Source organism: Rhinopithecus bieti, unplaced genomic scaffold (assembly GCF_001698545.2).
Source record: "Rhinopithecus bieti isolate Rb0 unplaced genomic scaffold, ASM169854v2 scaffold_21542, whole genome shotgun sequence".
NCBI classification, from domain to species: Eukaryota; Metazoa; Chordata; class Mammalia; order Primates; family Cercopithecidae; genus Rhinopithecus; species Rhinopithecus bieti.
The window spans coordinates 267,855-284,328 of NW_016810483.1; positions in this window are offsets into that span (position 1 = coordinate 267,855).

The following is a 16,474-nucleotide window of genomic DNA, read 5'->3' on the forward strand; positions in this document are numbered from 1 at the left end:
TGTAATCCCAGCACTTTGGGAGGCTAAGGCAGGCAGATCATGAGGTCAGGAGAGCGAGACCATCCTGGCTAACACGGTGAAACCCCGTCTCTACTAAAAATACAAAAAAATTAGCTAGGCATGGTGGCGGGTGCCTGTAGTCCCAGCTACTTGGGAGGTTGAGGCAGGAGAATGGCGTGAACCCAGGAGGCAGAGCTTGCAGTGAGCCTAGATGGCGCCACTGCACTCCAGTCTGGGTGACAGAAGTGGAATGAAAGCTGTCATCAAATAGGTGATGGGCTGCAGGAGGGGGATCCCGGTCTCAGATGCAGCGTGACCAGGTAGGACAAGGTAGCTTTGGGGCTTCACCCAAAGAAGAAATATTAACCATGCCTAGAGCTTCCTTGGAGAAGGAAGCCCTGGAGCAGCAGCCGAACTGCACTTAGGGCACCAGTGGATCAGTGGATGGGATGCCTTCTGTGTCCCCACTCCATCCCTGTCCTCACCACCTCAGGGTACACGCACCCTCCACAACCAGAACCTGCATTTGAGACTCTGTCTCAAAAAATAAAATAATTATTTTGTGTGTGTGTGTGTGGATACAGAGATGGGGTCTCACTGTGTTGCCCAGGCTGGTCTGAAACTCCTGGGCTCAAGCAATTCTCCCGTCCTGGCCTCCCAAAGTCCTGGGATTACAGGCATGAGCAACTGCACCTGGCCAATAATGTATTACATATCTCAAAATAGCTGAAAGAAATTTGGAATGTTCCCAACACAGAGAAATGACAAATGTTCAAGGTGACTGATATGCTAATTACCCTGATTTGATCATTACACATTGTGTACATGTATCAAAATATCACACTTACACCATAAGTATGTGCAAACATTATGTATACATAAAAATTAAAATTACTTGGGTGCATCTGTAGTCCCAGGTACTTGGGAGGCTGAGTCTGTAGTCCTAGGTAGAGACTGAGGCAGGAGGACTACTTGAGCCCAGGAGTTCAAGAGCAGCGGAACAACATAGACTCTGCCTCAATTTCCAAAAAAGAAAAATTGCCAGGCATGGTAACTCATGCCTGTAATCCTAGCACTTTGCAAGGCCAAGGCGGGTGGATCATTTGAGGTCAGGAGATCGAGACCAGCCTGACCAAGATGGCGAAACCCCATCTCTACTAAAAATACAACAACAACAACAAAATTAGCCAGAAGTAGTTGCACACACCTATAGTCCCAGCTACTCTGGAGGGTGAGGCAAGAGAATCACTCGAACCCAGGAGGCAGAGGTTTCAGGTTCTGAGAATGTACCACTGCACTCCAGCCTGAGAAACAGAGCAATTCTGTCTCAAAATAGGTAAATAAACAAATTTTAGAAATAATTTCTTTTAATGTAGCCATAATTGAACCACTTCTTTCATTGAGACCTTCTCTCTTTTCTTTCCCTCTCCCCTTCCTCCTCATGGCTCTTAATTTCTATCTATCGCCATCAAACATTGTTTGATTTTCTCCACAGTGCATTTTGCTTTCTGAAAGTATCTCGTTTGTTCAATTCCTTGTGTGTTGATTTTCTATCTCCCCTTCCTCTAAAATGTAAGCTCCCTGAAGACAGGGACATTGTCTGGTTCACACCTGCCTAGATGAATACAAGTGAAGGCATTGCAGAGCTTGCCTTCTTCAAGCATGGGCAGCTAACAGCTTCCAGCACCAGAAATTTCCATTTTCTTTCTTTTGCCTTTTCTTTAATGCTCTGCCTCCATGTCTAAGCTGGTTTTCTTCTGGGTCTCTGTTCTGATTCTCACACACCTGAGTGTGACTTACCCTGCTTCCCTTGCAGATGTCATTGTTCGTCCCTCAAAATATTTGTGGCACATTTCACGGTAAGGCTCTGAGACAGCGTTCCAAATTGTGTCTACATATCTTCTGTTGTGGTTACTTTGAAGTTTGTTGAATTATATTGTTTTGACAGAACTGTCACGTCTCAAAACGTGTTGCTGACTAAAAACATATGCAGGACCTTTTTTCCTTCTTTTTCTTTCTCTCCTCTTTTTTTTTAAAAAAAAAAAAAGAAAAACTCTACCGTCATCTTGCAACTAAACGTATGGCCACAGGAGGGCACCATAAGGCCGCACTTCTGCTCTACGCAAAATGGGTGGAAAATTGAGAGACCTGATGGCGACAGTGCAAAACTCTGGGACTTTTATTCTTAATCTCTTTCTTCATTCCAAGATCTACCGCCCAGTGGTAACACACCCTTTGGGGAGCAGGCTGAGAAAATCAAATACTGGTACAACATTAACAAATAATCATAATTAATAATAAGCTGTGAATGTCTTCCAGTTCGTAGAAACTGTAAAAGCACATTTACTCAGATATACTTTGTTCTAAATTATTTTTATCAGGGTTGAGTAAAAGCGTATGGACCAACAGTTGTGAGCAAAAATGTAAGAAATCTGAAACTCCTGTAATGACAGACTTCAGGAAAATGTCCTCTATTGAAGTAAAAAAAAAAAAAAAAATTAGCAAAATGACAGGATTGGGATGCAAACTCTAGCTGTGTATACCGTGTCTGTGTTCTGCTATTACACTCCATGTTCAGCACAGCCCAATATGGGAGTCACTAGTCACATGTGCACATATTTAAATTTTAAATTAACTTAATTAAAATTAAATAAAATCAGGCCGGGCAGAGTGGCTCACCCCTGTAATCACAGCACTTTGGGATGCCAAGGCAGGTGGATCGCCTGAGGTCAGGAGTTCGAGACCAGCCTGATCAACATGGTGAAACCCCGTCTCTACTAAATACAAAAAATTAGCTGGGCTTGGTGGCGCATGCCTGTAATCCCAGCTACTTGGGAGGCTGAGGCAGGAGGATCACTTGAACCTGGGAGGTGGAGGCTGCAGTGAGCCAAGATTGCGCCATTGCACTCCAGCCTGGGCAACAAGATCGGAACTCCATCTCAAATAAATTAATAAATAAATAAAATTACAAACTCAGTTCTTCAGTTGCACTAGTCACAGGTTCAAGAGGTCAACAGCCAAATGATGCCTGTGGCTTATATTGTACAGTACAGATATAGAACATTTCCATCATCATGGAGAATTCTACTGAATGGCGGTGGCATAGATAAAGCCTTGCAGTTTGTACTCCTAACCATGACACTTCATTGCCTCATGGATTCCAGCAGTCTGTCTCCTTCGCCTATCTATTGTCATAGTTTCCCTTGAATTCAGAACAAAGTTTAAAAATACTTCATTCTTCTACTAAACAAGAAGTGTACTTAGTACCTACATTTTACCCACCTGTTCAATATAACATACCAAAGGTAGCAAAGCAAATAGAAAATATGCTCCCTGCTATTAAACATTTAGAATCTAGGCTGGGTACGGTAGCCCATACCTGTAATCCCATTACTTTAGGAGGCCGAGGTGGGCGGGTCATTTGAGGCCAGGAGTTCGAGACCAACCTGGCCGAAATGGTGAAATCCTATCTCTACTAAAAATACAACATTAGCTGGGCATGGTGGTGTACACTTATAATCCCAGCTACACGGGAGGCTGAGGCAGGAGAATCCCTTGAACCCGGGAGGTGGAGGTTGCAGTGATCCAAGATAGCGCCACTGTACTCCAGCCTGGGTGACAGAGCGAGACACCATCTCAAAAAAAAAAAAAGAATCTACTTAAATAATGTGAGTGAATTATCTGATGTCTACCACAATTGGGCAATACTGTATTCCAGTTGAACAAATGCACAAGATCATGGAAAGGTTTTACATTATAGGCAAATTTAACTAATAAAACATTATTTTCCAAATATTTTCTTGCACTCTTGTGGCTTACAACATTACATTTCTTCCACAGACTCACTGACTCACATAGTGGTTCAATCTACATCATCTGATCAAAGCCTGTGTAAGTCATCTGCAATTCACCTGAAGCAGTGTATTGTTTGCTATATTACAGGACCTTTTCACTTGATGTGAAATGAAATCAGAGAACCCAAAGACATCTTGATTCTGACATGCTCTGTAACAGTGGCCCTTCTGGGACAATGATTTTCCATCAGAGTAAGCCCAAAATTAAACTTAGGTAGGAGTCATGGTAGAGCAACATGCACAGGTGTGAGGCAGAGGGCAGAGAACTTGAGTGTGGGCGAGTCAGACCTTGAAAAAAAAAGTCATTCACCACTGTCAATTTATTTTTTATTTTATTTTATTTTATTTTTTGAGACAGAGTCTCATTCTGTTGCCCAGGCTGGAGTGCAATGGCACGATCTCGGCTCACTGTAACCTCCACCTCCCAGGTTCAAGTGATTCTCCTGCCTCAGCATCCCAAGTAGCTGGGACTACAGGCATGTGCCACCACGTCCAGCTAATTTTTGTCTTTTTAGTAGAGACGGGGTTTCGCCAGGTTGCCCAGGATGGTCTGGAACTCCTGGTCTCAAGTGATCCGGTCACCTTGGCCTCCCGAAGTGCTGAGATTATAGGCGTGAGCCACCACCCCCAGGCTCTCCATCCGTTTTATCAATGACAACCTCAAAAAGAACACTTGACCTTCAGTAATACTGTAAATAAGATGGTTTGATGGATTTGGAAGAAGTGGGGAGAGGAGAATAGAAAAAGGCTTTCAAGACCAGGTACAGTGGCTCACACTTGTAATCCCAGCACTTTGGGAGGCCGAGGCAGATGGATCACCTGAGGTCGGGAGTTCGAGAACAGTCTGGCCAACATGGCAAAAACCATCTCTACTAAAAATACAAAAAATTAGCCAGGTGTGGTGGCACGCGCCTGTAATCCCAGTTACTTGGGAGGCTAAGGCAGGAGAATCACTTGAACCCAGGAGACAGAGGTTGCAGTGAACCGATATGGCACCATTGCACTCCAGCCTGGGTGACAGAGTGAGACTCTGCTTCAAAAAAAAAGGAAGAAAAAGGCTTTCAATATGCACATATTGACAGTTTTCACATAAAAGGGGATGAAAAACAGAAAGTTAAATAAATAAGTTGCACATAAACTTTTGTAAATTGCCCTTACACAGGGTTGAGGCAAAGGGGAGACTGAGACTTTGGCATCAGAGAATTCTACTCAACAGTTAACTGGCTGTGTGTCAGAGAGATTAATTTCCCTCTCTGAGCCACCATCTTGTTTACCTCTACAATGGAGATAATAACAGTCCCTACTTTTGGGAGTGTAAGGATTAGGAAATTAAATCTTTTTTTTTTTTTTTTTTTTGAGACAGGGTCTCACTCTGTCGCCCAGGCTGGAGTGCAGTGGTGCCATCTCAGCTCACTGCAGCCTCTGGCTCCTGGTTCACATGATTCTCCTGCCTCAGCCTCCCAAGTAGCTGGGATTACAGGTGCCCGCCACCACACCTGGCTAATTTTTGTATTTTTACTAGAGACGGGGTTTCACCATGTTAGCCATGCTGGTCTTGAACTCCTGGCCTCAAGTGATCTGCCTGCCTTGGCCTCCCAAAGTGCTGGGATTACAGGCATGAGCCACTGTGCCAGGCCAGGAAATTAAATCTAAATCACCTGGTGCATAAAATGCCAAAATCGCTACACTAATGACCATTTATTTCACATCTCTGGCTGTATGACTTGAGAAGCCCACTCTCTGATGTCAATTTTAAAAGAAATGTCTCTGTTATTAAGGATTACTAATTGGGTCCCCTTTGAAGTTCCTCAAAAGATACCAGGAAAGCTTTCAATAGCTTTTAACTCAAATAAATTTATGAAAATGATTATAACACCTCCATCATTGCCATTTGCCTCAGACATTGCTACCATAGGGACCAAGATGTCATCAAGGACCTGCTTTTAGACTTTGTTGACATCAATGTCAGATCAATGGCTGAAATAAAAGCATCTTCAAAATACTTCACAAAGCAATGGAATGATATGAGTTGCACAGAACATCCAAGCCTGCTTGGAGTGCCATGTTTGGTCAAGGAGAGGATGGAAGAGGGAGACTCAAGACCCACCGCCTGCTTTCAAAAAGTCTTTCTCCATAATTAATACAGGAGTTTTAAAAAGATAACAAACAGATACCTCAAGCATTCACGGGAAGAATCACATCCACAAATTCTAATTTTGGGTTTGTATCGACCACAAGAGTCTGTCCAACACGTGTAAAAGGCTTTTTCGCAAATTCATCACTTTATATGCCAGTTTGATTTGGGATACCTTTTTCATTTTTTCTTTTTTCACGTCAAATGGGGAATGTGCCAACATCGTAACAAAGTCTGAGGGAGGCACATCTCACACACGAGCGTGAAAACCCAATCATCACGCTTATGAACTACCAAAGGATCCCAGGTTTTATTAACAAGCACATTTCTGGGTTTTGCTCTGCCAAGCTTCATGCTTTCATCCTCAGGCTAGTCTCCTCAGAGATAGAAAGCAGCTGTTCACTTCAAGACCGAAGTCTGAGTTCCGTGTAGGAAGAAGAGGTCAGGGAAGGGAAAAGGTAAAGGGGCCAAGGACGCAGAACTTTCTCCCAGGAAGAAAACATCACTCCGGACTTCTGCTTTCATCTCATCGGCCAGGGCTGTATCACAGGGCTATTCCTAGGAAGCTGGGTGGCCAGCAGGTCGCCTTTCCACCCTTTATAGAAAAGGTAGGCAATGGCCGGGCGAGGTGTCTCATGCCTGTAATCCCGGCACTTTGGGAGGCTGAGGCAGGCGGATCACTTGAGACCAGCCTGGCCAACATGCATCTTTACCAAAAATACAAAAATTAGCTGGGCTTGGTGGTGCACGTCTGTAATCCCAGCTACCAGGAGGCTGGGGTGGGAGAATCATTTGAGCCCAGGAGGCGGAGGTTGCAGTGAGTCAAGATGGCACCGCTGCACTCCAGCCTGGGCGACAGAGTGAGACCCTGTTAGAAAAAAAAAACTAGGCAAGCGGAGAGTGACAGATAATAGCTTTGGGATATCAATCAATGGTCTATCAAGGGACCCAGCCAAGAGTTTTCAGTGTTTTCTTTTGCCAATTCCAGACACTAAAACACTACCAGCAACTCTCACCTACTACCCCTATCATTTCCTAAAAGAAAGGGTATTTGAACACTGCCAAGGCCGGGCAGAGATGCTGTAATCACAACACTTCGGGAGGCCGAGGCAGGCGGATCTCTTGAGGCCAGGAGTTCAAGATCAGCCTGGCCAACATAGCAAAACCCCGTCTCTACTAAAAAAAAAAAAAAAAATTAGGCAGATGTGGTGGTAGGTGCCTGTGGTCCTAGCTACTCAGGAGGCTGAGGTGGGAGGATCACTTGAACCTGGGAGAAGGAGGTTGCAGTGAGCCGAGATTGCGCCACTGCATTCCATCCTGGACGACAGAGGGACCTTGTTTCAAAAAAAAAAACAAAACAAAACCTGCCAAAAGAGGAAAGACAATCTCAGAATAATGATCTGCCCACACACTGCACCATCGCTTTCGTTTGGTGCAAAATTCCCCCCATTGCTCCTAGTTTCTGAGATGTTTTCAGTGAAACGTCAGTCCTGGGAGTGGTGCTGAGGGATGGTGGTCCTGCATTTGCAGCGAGATGCGTAAACCACAACACTGAAGGGCCTATGGCTTTCGGAGACAGAAACTGGAAAAATAATGTTTTTCGGATTTCTTCATACAAAAGACCGTGGAAGTAAGTCTTATTACAAACTTAGATGAGCTGTCATAAATGGAATGAGAAGTAGAAGGTGGGGGGGAGGGGAAATGTCTTCAGGAAGGATACATGAGGAGCAGCTGTCAGCCACAGGAAGGCCTTCACAAAGGCAGCAGCAGGTTGGGCAGGTCTTGACAGAAAGTGCAGACAGCTGGCCCTCCCAGGACGGGAACCGCCAACTCCACTCAAGGCATCTGGTTCACGCAAACTCCGACGCAAACCATGGTGGGATGGTAGCTTCAAGGGGATGTGATGTCATTTCTCCTCAGTGAGTAGGTCACGTGGCTAGGGAGTTTGACTCTTTCCCTCCTTTTCCCAAAGAAGATTTTGTACCTCTCACAAACAAACATCCCATTTAAAGGAAGAACGCAAATTCTGCCTGGAAGAGCAGACTTGAAATCGGTCATTAATGGTTTATATTTCTCCACTGAGAACATTCTAGGCATTTTGATTATTGGCAGCAGCCCTTCAAGACAGTTTTTCTGCTAATTTTCCCTCAACCTCTTCAGTTGCGTTCTGAATTTTCAAAAGTAGGACCAAGCTAGTTATGAGTGACTATAAATTTGGAGGACGGAAATACACATGAAAATAACTACTACTGGTCGGGCACAGTGGCTCAAACACACCTGTAATCCCAGCACTTTGGGAGGCCGAGGTGGGCAGATCATGAGGTCAGGAGATCGAGACCATCCTGGCCAACATGGTGAAACCCCGTCTCTACTAAAAATACAAAAATTATCTGGGCATGGTGGCGCCTGTAATCCCAGCTACTCAGGAGGCTGAGGCAGGAGAATTGCTTGAACCAGGGAGTCAGAGATTGCAGTGAGCCGAGATTGCGCCACTGCACTCCAGCCTGGTGACAGAGCAAGACTCCGTCTCAAAAATAATCAAACAAACAAACAAACAAATCCACTACTTAGAATAGAGGTCACCGGGTGTGGTGGCTCACACCTGTAATCCCAGCACTTTGGAAGGCTGAGGTGGGCAGATCCCTTGAGCCCAGGAGTCCAAGAACAGCCTGGGCAACATGGCGAAACCCCATCTCCACTAAAAATATAAAAAATTAGCCAGGAGTGGTGGTGCATGCCTGTAGCCTCAGCTACTCAGGAGGCTGAGGTGGCAGGATTGCTCGAGTCCGGGAGTGGGAGGTTGCAGTGAGCTGAGATCATACCACTGCACTCCAGCCTGGGCGACAGAGACGCCATCTCAAAAAATAAAAAAGGAAAAAGAACAGAGGTCAGTAACCTTTTCTGTCAAGGCACAAATAATAAATATTCCAGGCTCTGTGGGCCACATGGTCGCAGCTCTACTGCAGTCCTAGCAAGAAGGGAGCCACAGACAATACATAAAGAAATGGCAGTGGCTGCGTTCCAGTAAAATTCATTATGGATACTGACATTTGAATTTCAAGCAATTTTACACAAGTCACAAAATACTACTTTTCTTTGTGTTTTTTTCCAATCATTAAAATATAAAAATTATTCTTACTTCACAGGCCGTAAGAAAACAGGCAGTGGTCCCACAGGCTGTAGTTTGCTGATGATCCCTGAACTAGAAAATAAAACAGATAAAGCACTCAGGAACAAATTTAACAAGAAATACGCAAAGCTCCATGAGGAAATTTAAAAGTTTTTGAAGTCACAAAAGTTAACTTGAATAAAAAGATATACCATGGTTTTGGTTAGAGAGATTCAACATCATGAAGATGCAAATTCTTCCACAACTAATTTTAAAATGTATTACGAGACCGGAAATGGTGGCTCACGCATGTAATCCCAGCACTTCGGGAAGCCAAGGCAGGTGGATCACCTGAGTTCAGGAGTTTGAGATCAGCCCGGTCAACAGGGCGAAATCCCATCTCTACTAAAAATATAAAAAATGAGCCAGGCATGGTGGCGGGTGCCTGTAATCCCAGCTACTCAGGAGGCAGAGGCAGGAGAATTGCTGGAACCTGGGAGGCAGAGGTTGCGGTGAGCCAAGATCGCACCACTGCACTCCAGTATGGGCGATACAGTGAGACTCTGTCATAAATAAATAAATAAATAAATAAAGTATTATGATCCAAATTAAAGTAGCAAGAGATCATTTTTTTCTGGAATCGCACAGCTGACTCTGAAGTTGATATGAAAAGAGAAATAAGCAAGATTAGGTCTGGAAAACTCAGAAAAAGAAGAACAAAAAGGAAGCAGCTGTACTAGAATGTAAAACACATGCACATCAGCAACTAAGCCAGTGTGGTATCAGCACACGAATGGACACACAGAACACATCCAGAAATATTAATACATCCAAAATGAACCCAGGACTTACTGTGCGATGAAGGCAGCATATCAAATCAAGGTGCTAAAGATGAAGTTTTTAATAAATGCTGTTGGGCCATGAAGACAAACAGATCCAAACCTCATACTATGCATCAGGATAAAAAGCACTCCAAGTAAACCAAATATTAAATGTAAGAAATGAAACCATAGAAGTTAAAATGGGAGGAGTCAGATGGTGCACAGTGGCTCATGCCTGTAATCCCAGCACTTTAGGAGGCTGAGGTGGGAGGATCACTTGAGCACCAGAAGTCAAGGCTAGTGAGCTGTGATCACACCACTGTCCTCCAGGCTGGGTGACAGAGTGAGACCCTGTCTCAAAATAAAATAAAATGGGGAAAGCCATTCTAAAAATAATTTAAAATCCAGAACCGTTAAAAAGAAAAAACTCACAAATTCAAATATATAAAATAATTTGCGTAGGATTTTTTTTTTTGTTATGCAAAGATCAAAGGAAAAGACAAACTGGAAAAACAACATGATTGTAACACATCACAAAGATTAATTTCCATAACCTATAAAAGAAATTCTAAAGAAAATTCTGAAATGTTCTAGAAATTCTAAAGAAAAAAGACCAACAACCCAATTTGGAAAATGGGCAAAGGACATGAACTGAGAGGTCACAGAAAAATACCAATCGCCCTTCCACCTGGGGAAACCCACACTGATGGTGAGACCATGAGAAACAGGCACCCCCATACACAGCTGGTGGGAGAACAGAACAGCATAAACCCCAAGGAAGGGGAATTGATGGGAACTACCCAAATTACTGAAGCAGTTACCTTTGACAGGACCCACTTCTGGGAATCCTGATTGGAAACAAGTGGAGTGTACATCCACTCTAGAGACTACAGGAAAGAAAGAACAAGAGTGATCTCTTCAGGGAGTATGGTGTGAGCAGCAGGATGTATTAACTGGAAAAAGGCCGGGTGTGGTGGCTCAGGCCTGTAATCCCAGCATTTTGGGAGGCTGAGGTGGGTGGATCACCTGAGGTCAGGAGTTCGAGACTAGCCTGGCCAACATGATACCCTGTCATTACTAAAAATGCAAAAAAATGAGCCAGGCATGGTGGCACACACCTGTAATCCCAGCTACTCGGGAGGCTGAGGCACAAGGATCCCTTGAACCCAGGAGGCGGAGGTTGCAGTGAGCTGAGATCGCGCCACTGCACTCCAGCCTGGGTGACAGAGTGAGACAATGTCTCACAAAAAAAAAAAAAGTGAAAAAAGCAAGGTGTATGCTACTTTTGTATAAGGAAAAGAAATAAGGCAGATAGATAGATAGATAGATAGATAGATAGATAGATAGATAGACAGACAAAGATATAGATGATACACAGAGATGACAGAAATATAGATGATAGAGATATAGATGACAGAGATACAGATAGATGATGATGATAGATAGATAGATAGATAGATAGATAGATAGATAGATAGACAGATTAGACATTTTCTTTTTACTGTTTTGGGTGTTTTTGAGACCAGGGTTTTTGCTGTGTCACCCAGGCTGGAGTGCAGTGGCTAGTCACAGGCAAGATTGTCGCACATCACAGCTTCCAACTCCTGGGCTCCAGTGATCCTCCCACCTCAGTTTCTCGAGTAGCTGGGACTACAGGTGCACGCCACCATGCCCAGGTCATTTTTATTTTTTGTAGAGATGGGGGTCTTGCTATATTGCCCAGGCTGGCCCTCAAGTGATCCTCTTGCCCCAGCCTCCCAAAGTGCTAGGATTACAGGTATGAGCCACAAAACTCAGCTCTAAGATAATATGTTTTAATTCTTTTTTTTTTTTTTTGAGACAGGGTCTTGCCCAGCCACCCAATGGCACGATCATGGCTCACTGCAACCTCAGTTCCTGGGCTCAAGCGATTCTCCTGCCTTGGCCTCCCAAAGTGCTGGAATTACAGGCATGAGCCACAGCACCCAGCCACTATATATTTTAATTTGCTTATATTTGCATCAGGAAATACTAAAAGAAAAAGCAAGAAACTAATAAAAATGGTTACCTATAGATTGGGAGTAAGGGGCATAAGGACAAGGGTGGGAAGGATAATTTTGTGTCATTTTAACCATTTAAAATTGTCTAATTTTCTTTTAATGACTTCACTTATTTAACAAACTTTAATTGAGCTATGCCCCAGGCGTTCATGAATACCTGGTTGTGGATGAGGAGTGGAGGCAGGCAGAGAATGTAGGCCGGGTGCAGTGGCTCACACCTATATTCCCAGCATGTTGGGAGGCCAAGACGGGCGGATTATTTGAGGGCAGGAGCTTGAAACCAGCCTGGCCAACATGGTGAAACCCCATCTCTACTAATAATACAAAAGAAAACATTAGTCGGGCCTGGTGGTGGGTGCCTGTAATCCCAGCTATTCGGGAGGCTGAGGCAGAAGAATTGCTTGAGCCCAGGAGGCAGAGGTTGAAGTGAGCAGAGCTCGCACCATTGCACTCCAGCCTGGGCAACAGCAAGACTCTGTCTCCAAAAAAAAAGAAAAGAAAAGAAAAGAGAATGTGACAGTATGCTCGTAAATATGTATACTTCTATATATTAAAAATATATCTCTAAATATCTGCTGTGGTGCAATGGAAAATAATTCAGTTACATGATTAAGAAACCAAATCTAGTTAGTAATTGAAAGTGCATGCGTATGAGAAAGAGAGATGGAAGAATTAGAGACCCTATTCGAGATGCAAGTGAGTTCTCAGAGATGGCAGTCGCTGCCTTCAAGGGAACCGAGCCCCTCTGTGGGGGACAACCACTGCACTCAACATACAGTGTTATTTCAGAGACCCCATGTTTGAAATAGAACTACCTTCGCCCACAACAACCCTTCCTTCTTTCTTGCTTTATTTAGGATCATTGAACTTATCACCATCTTACATATATTTTTACTTAGCTTGTTTATCTGTTTTCATTAACTACCCCAGGGCCATACTCATAAGAAGTCCCGTAATAAACATCTGTGGATGAACAAATGAGCAGATCGCTGCCTGGATTGATTGATGGCTCTTTTCAAGATGTTTGACTCCAGAACGCTGGTTTTGTTGTCTCAGAAATCTCGATGCATGAATCCCTGCGGCTGCTGCCGTTGCAAGAACGTATGCAAAGTTGATCATCGCCGTTGATCCAATCGAGCTTATGTGCGTTGCTGGCATAGCATACATATTGAAATTAACCACCACTGGAAATGTCTTTAGGAGGACTATACTGACTCCACAGTTAGACAAAAAGTTAGCATGTCCTTCCAAAAGTGAAGGAAACAGAGCTGCAAGGAGTAACTATGACATTAGGAGAGCAAGTATTTGTCATTTATGGGGATGACTGAAATTCCGTATTTTCTTGCCAAGCCAAAACCAAGAGCTTTGCAGAGCTTAAGAGGGGAAAATACCCACAAATTTCCTCAGAAGAAATGAAAATGTCAAGCCAGGAAAGGCTGTTGTCACCGGTCCATGCATTGTGCAGGCACGTGTCCTGTTTCAGTGGGTGGCTTATTTCCTTACTTTACATAAAATAATGGTGTATGTTACCATCTTAGATGACTGGGAATATAGCATGTGGTCTGCCTGCCAGATAAGGTTCCATTCTCACCTCCAACCACATCCCTAGGTGCAAGGCTGTCTATTTCACATTACCTAATAATTCGACAAAGAACACGTAAAAGTTTAATGACTTGTTCAATTGTTTTTTTCTTTCGAGAGGGTGCTGATTTTTTTTATTTTTATTTTTATTTTTTTTTGAGACGGAGTCTTGCTCTGCCGCCCAGGCTGGAGTGCAGTGGCCGGATCTCAGCTCACTGCAAGCTCCGCCTCCCGGGTTCACGCCATTCTCCTGTCTCAGCCTCCCGAGTAGCTGGGACTACAGGCGCCCACCTCGTCGCCCGGCTAGTTTTTTGTATTTTTTAGTAGAGACGGGGTTTCACCGTATTAGCCAGGATGGTCTCGATCTCCTGACCTCATGATCCGCCCGTCTCGGACTCCCAAAGTGCTGGGATTACAGGCTTGAGCCACCGCGCCCGGCGAGGGTGCTGATTTTAAATGTCTCCATCTCAAACTGCTTGAACCGAGCCAGTAATAGTCACAAGTCAAAATACTATGAGATCACTTAGAGGGGGACTGTATACTAGTCTGGAGTTGGCAGACTAGTATACAGGGAATTGCTGGCATTTTGGAATATTCATTACTTTTAGTTATGGGAAGAAAAACTGAAAATTTTGGTTTATCTATACACTGAAAGACTATGGAGCTGTTAAGGTGACTAGGGCACTTTCTAGGTAGTGATTTGGAATATCACAAAACTCTAGTAAATGGGGAAGGAAAAAAAGACCAGGTGCATCTACCTCAATGGGTTCAGTGTGCACTCACTATGAAAACGGGAGTGGGGTAGGCTGTGCACATTGGCTCACACCTGTAATCCCAGCACTTTGGGAGGCCAAGGTGGGTGGATTACCTGAGGTCAGGAGTTCGAGACCAGTCTGACCAACATGGTGGAACCTGTCTCTACTAAAAAGACAAAAATTAGTTGGGTGTGGTAGCGGGCATCTGTAGTCACAGCTACTTGGGAGGCTGAGGCAGGAGAATCGCTTGGACCTGGGAGGTGGTGGTTGCGATGAGCCAAGATCGTGCACTACGGCCTGGACAACAAGAACAAAACTCCATCTCAACAAAAAAAAAAAAAAAAAGAAAAGAAAAGAAAAGGGGAGTGGGGGAGAGGGAGTGATGGCTACCTTGTGTTTGCCAGGGTACACAGTTATTTCTGGAAAGATACAGCACATTTTTTTTTCTTTCTTCTTTTTTTGGTGAGACGAGTCTTGCTATCACCCGGGTTGGAGGATACAGGATATTTCTGCAAAATGCTTTTTTTTTTTTTCTTTTGAGACAAGGTCTCACTCTGTCACCCAGACTGAAGTACAGGGGCATGATCTCAGCTCACTGCAACCTCTGCCTCCTGGGTTCAAGCGATTCTTTGTGCCTCAGCCTCCTGAGTAGCTGGGATTACAGGCACACACCACCATTCCTGACTCATTTTTTTTGCATTTTTAGTAGAGACAGGGTTTCACCATGTTGGCCAGGCTGTCTTGAACTCCTGACCTCAAATGATCCACCTACTTTGGTCTCTCAAAGTGCTGTGATTACAGGCATTAGCCACCACTCCCGGCCTGCAAAATGCTGTTTTTTGAACTCATTTTTAGGTAGGGCTTACTATCCACCAGTTAGTAATTGAAAGTGCATAAGTATGTTTCTTTCTAGTAGTTAATGGTTAATCCTTTTCTAATGGTTAATCCTCTTAACAGCCCTGTGAGGTAAGGGCCTCATCGCCCTTATTCTACAGATGCACAGAGATCACACAGCCAGAAAATGGCAGAGCTGGGATTAAAACCCAAGGAATCTAGCTCCTTGTCCTGGAGCATTCTGCCCCGCTGTTAAGACTGGCCCGGGGCATAGGGGAGAGGGGTGTAACCAAGGGATCTGGAAGCAAGGGTAGGAGGATGGAAATAGTATATACTATTTTGTTCTATTTGAATTTTTGTCAGGTGTAAACATTACCTTTTTTAAAAATAATTTTTAAATTAATGGAAAAACATAGGTAGGTGATCCATTTAGAAGGATCAGGTGAAAACAGATGGTGAAATACATGGAGCGTGAAACTAAGAGCTTGGGTTTGTTGTGAACGATGAGGAAGCTTTTTGATGTTCTGAATGTGGGCAACTGGAAGCTGGAACTGGAAGTGGCTCAGAATCTTCAGCCACCAGGAATGGCTTCCTCTCTGCTGTCCACCTCCTCAGGGTCACCCTCCCCCTAATTCTTACAAGCCCTCCAAGCCTAGCCAGCACCTAAGCATAATGGATAACAACCATTGGGCTTTGGAGTCAGAGCCACTGATTCTCATTCTGACCCTCCACTTTTAAAGGGTCCCTGGGCAAGTTGCCTTTCTTCACCTTAAATATCTCATCCATAAAATGGGCATAAGATTAAGCACCTCACAGGTTGATAGTATGGTTAAATTAGGTAATACATGATATGTGCTAAGGATAAAGTCATGCATAAAGTAAGTGTTCAGTTAGTGCTTGCTATTATTACCCTAGCATTGACCAGGATTGAAATCTCAATTTTGATTCCAAAAAAACTGTTGTCTTCCCCAGGGACAGCCAGTATCTTCCCTCCTCCCTTCATGTTTCTCCTTTCTCCCTTAAAAGAAACATCAGGAGGCCGGGCGCGGTGGCTCAAGCCTGTAATCCCAGCACTTTGGGAGGCCGAGACGGGATCACGACGGTCAGGCAGATCGAGACCATCCCTGGCTACAGGCTGAAACCCATCTCTACTAAAAACTACAAAAAACTAGCCGGGCGACGTGGCGGCGCCTGTAGTCCCAGCTACTCGGGAGACTGGACAGGAGAATGGCGTGAACCCGGAGGCGGAGCTTGCAGTGAGCTGGAGATCCGGCCACAGCACTCCAAGTCCTGGTGACAGAGCCGAGACTCCATCTCAAAAAAAAAAAAAAAAAAAAAAGAAAAAAA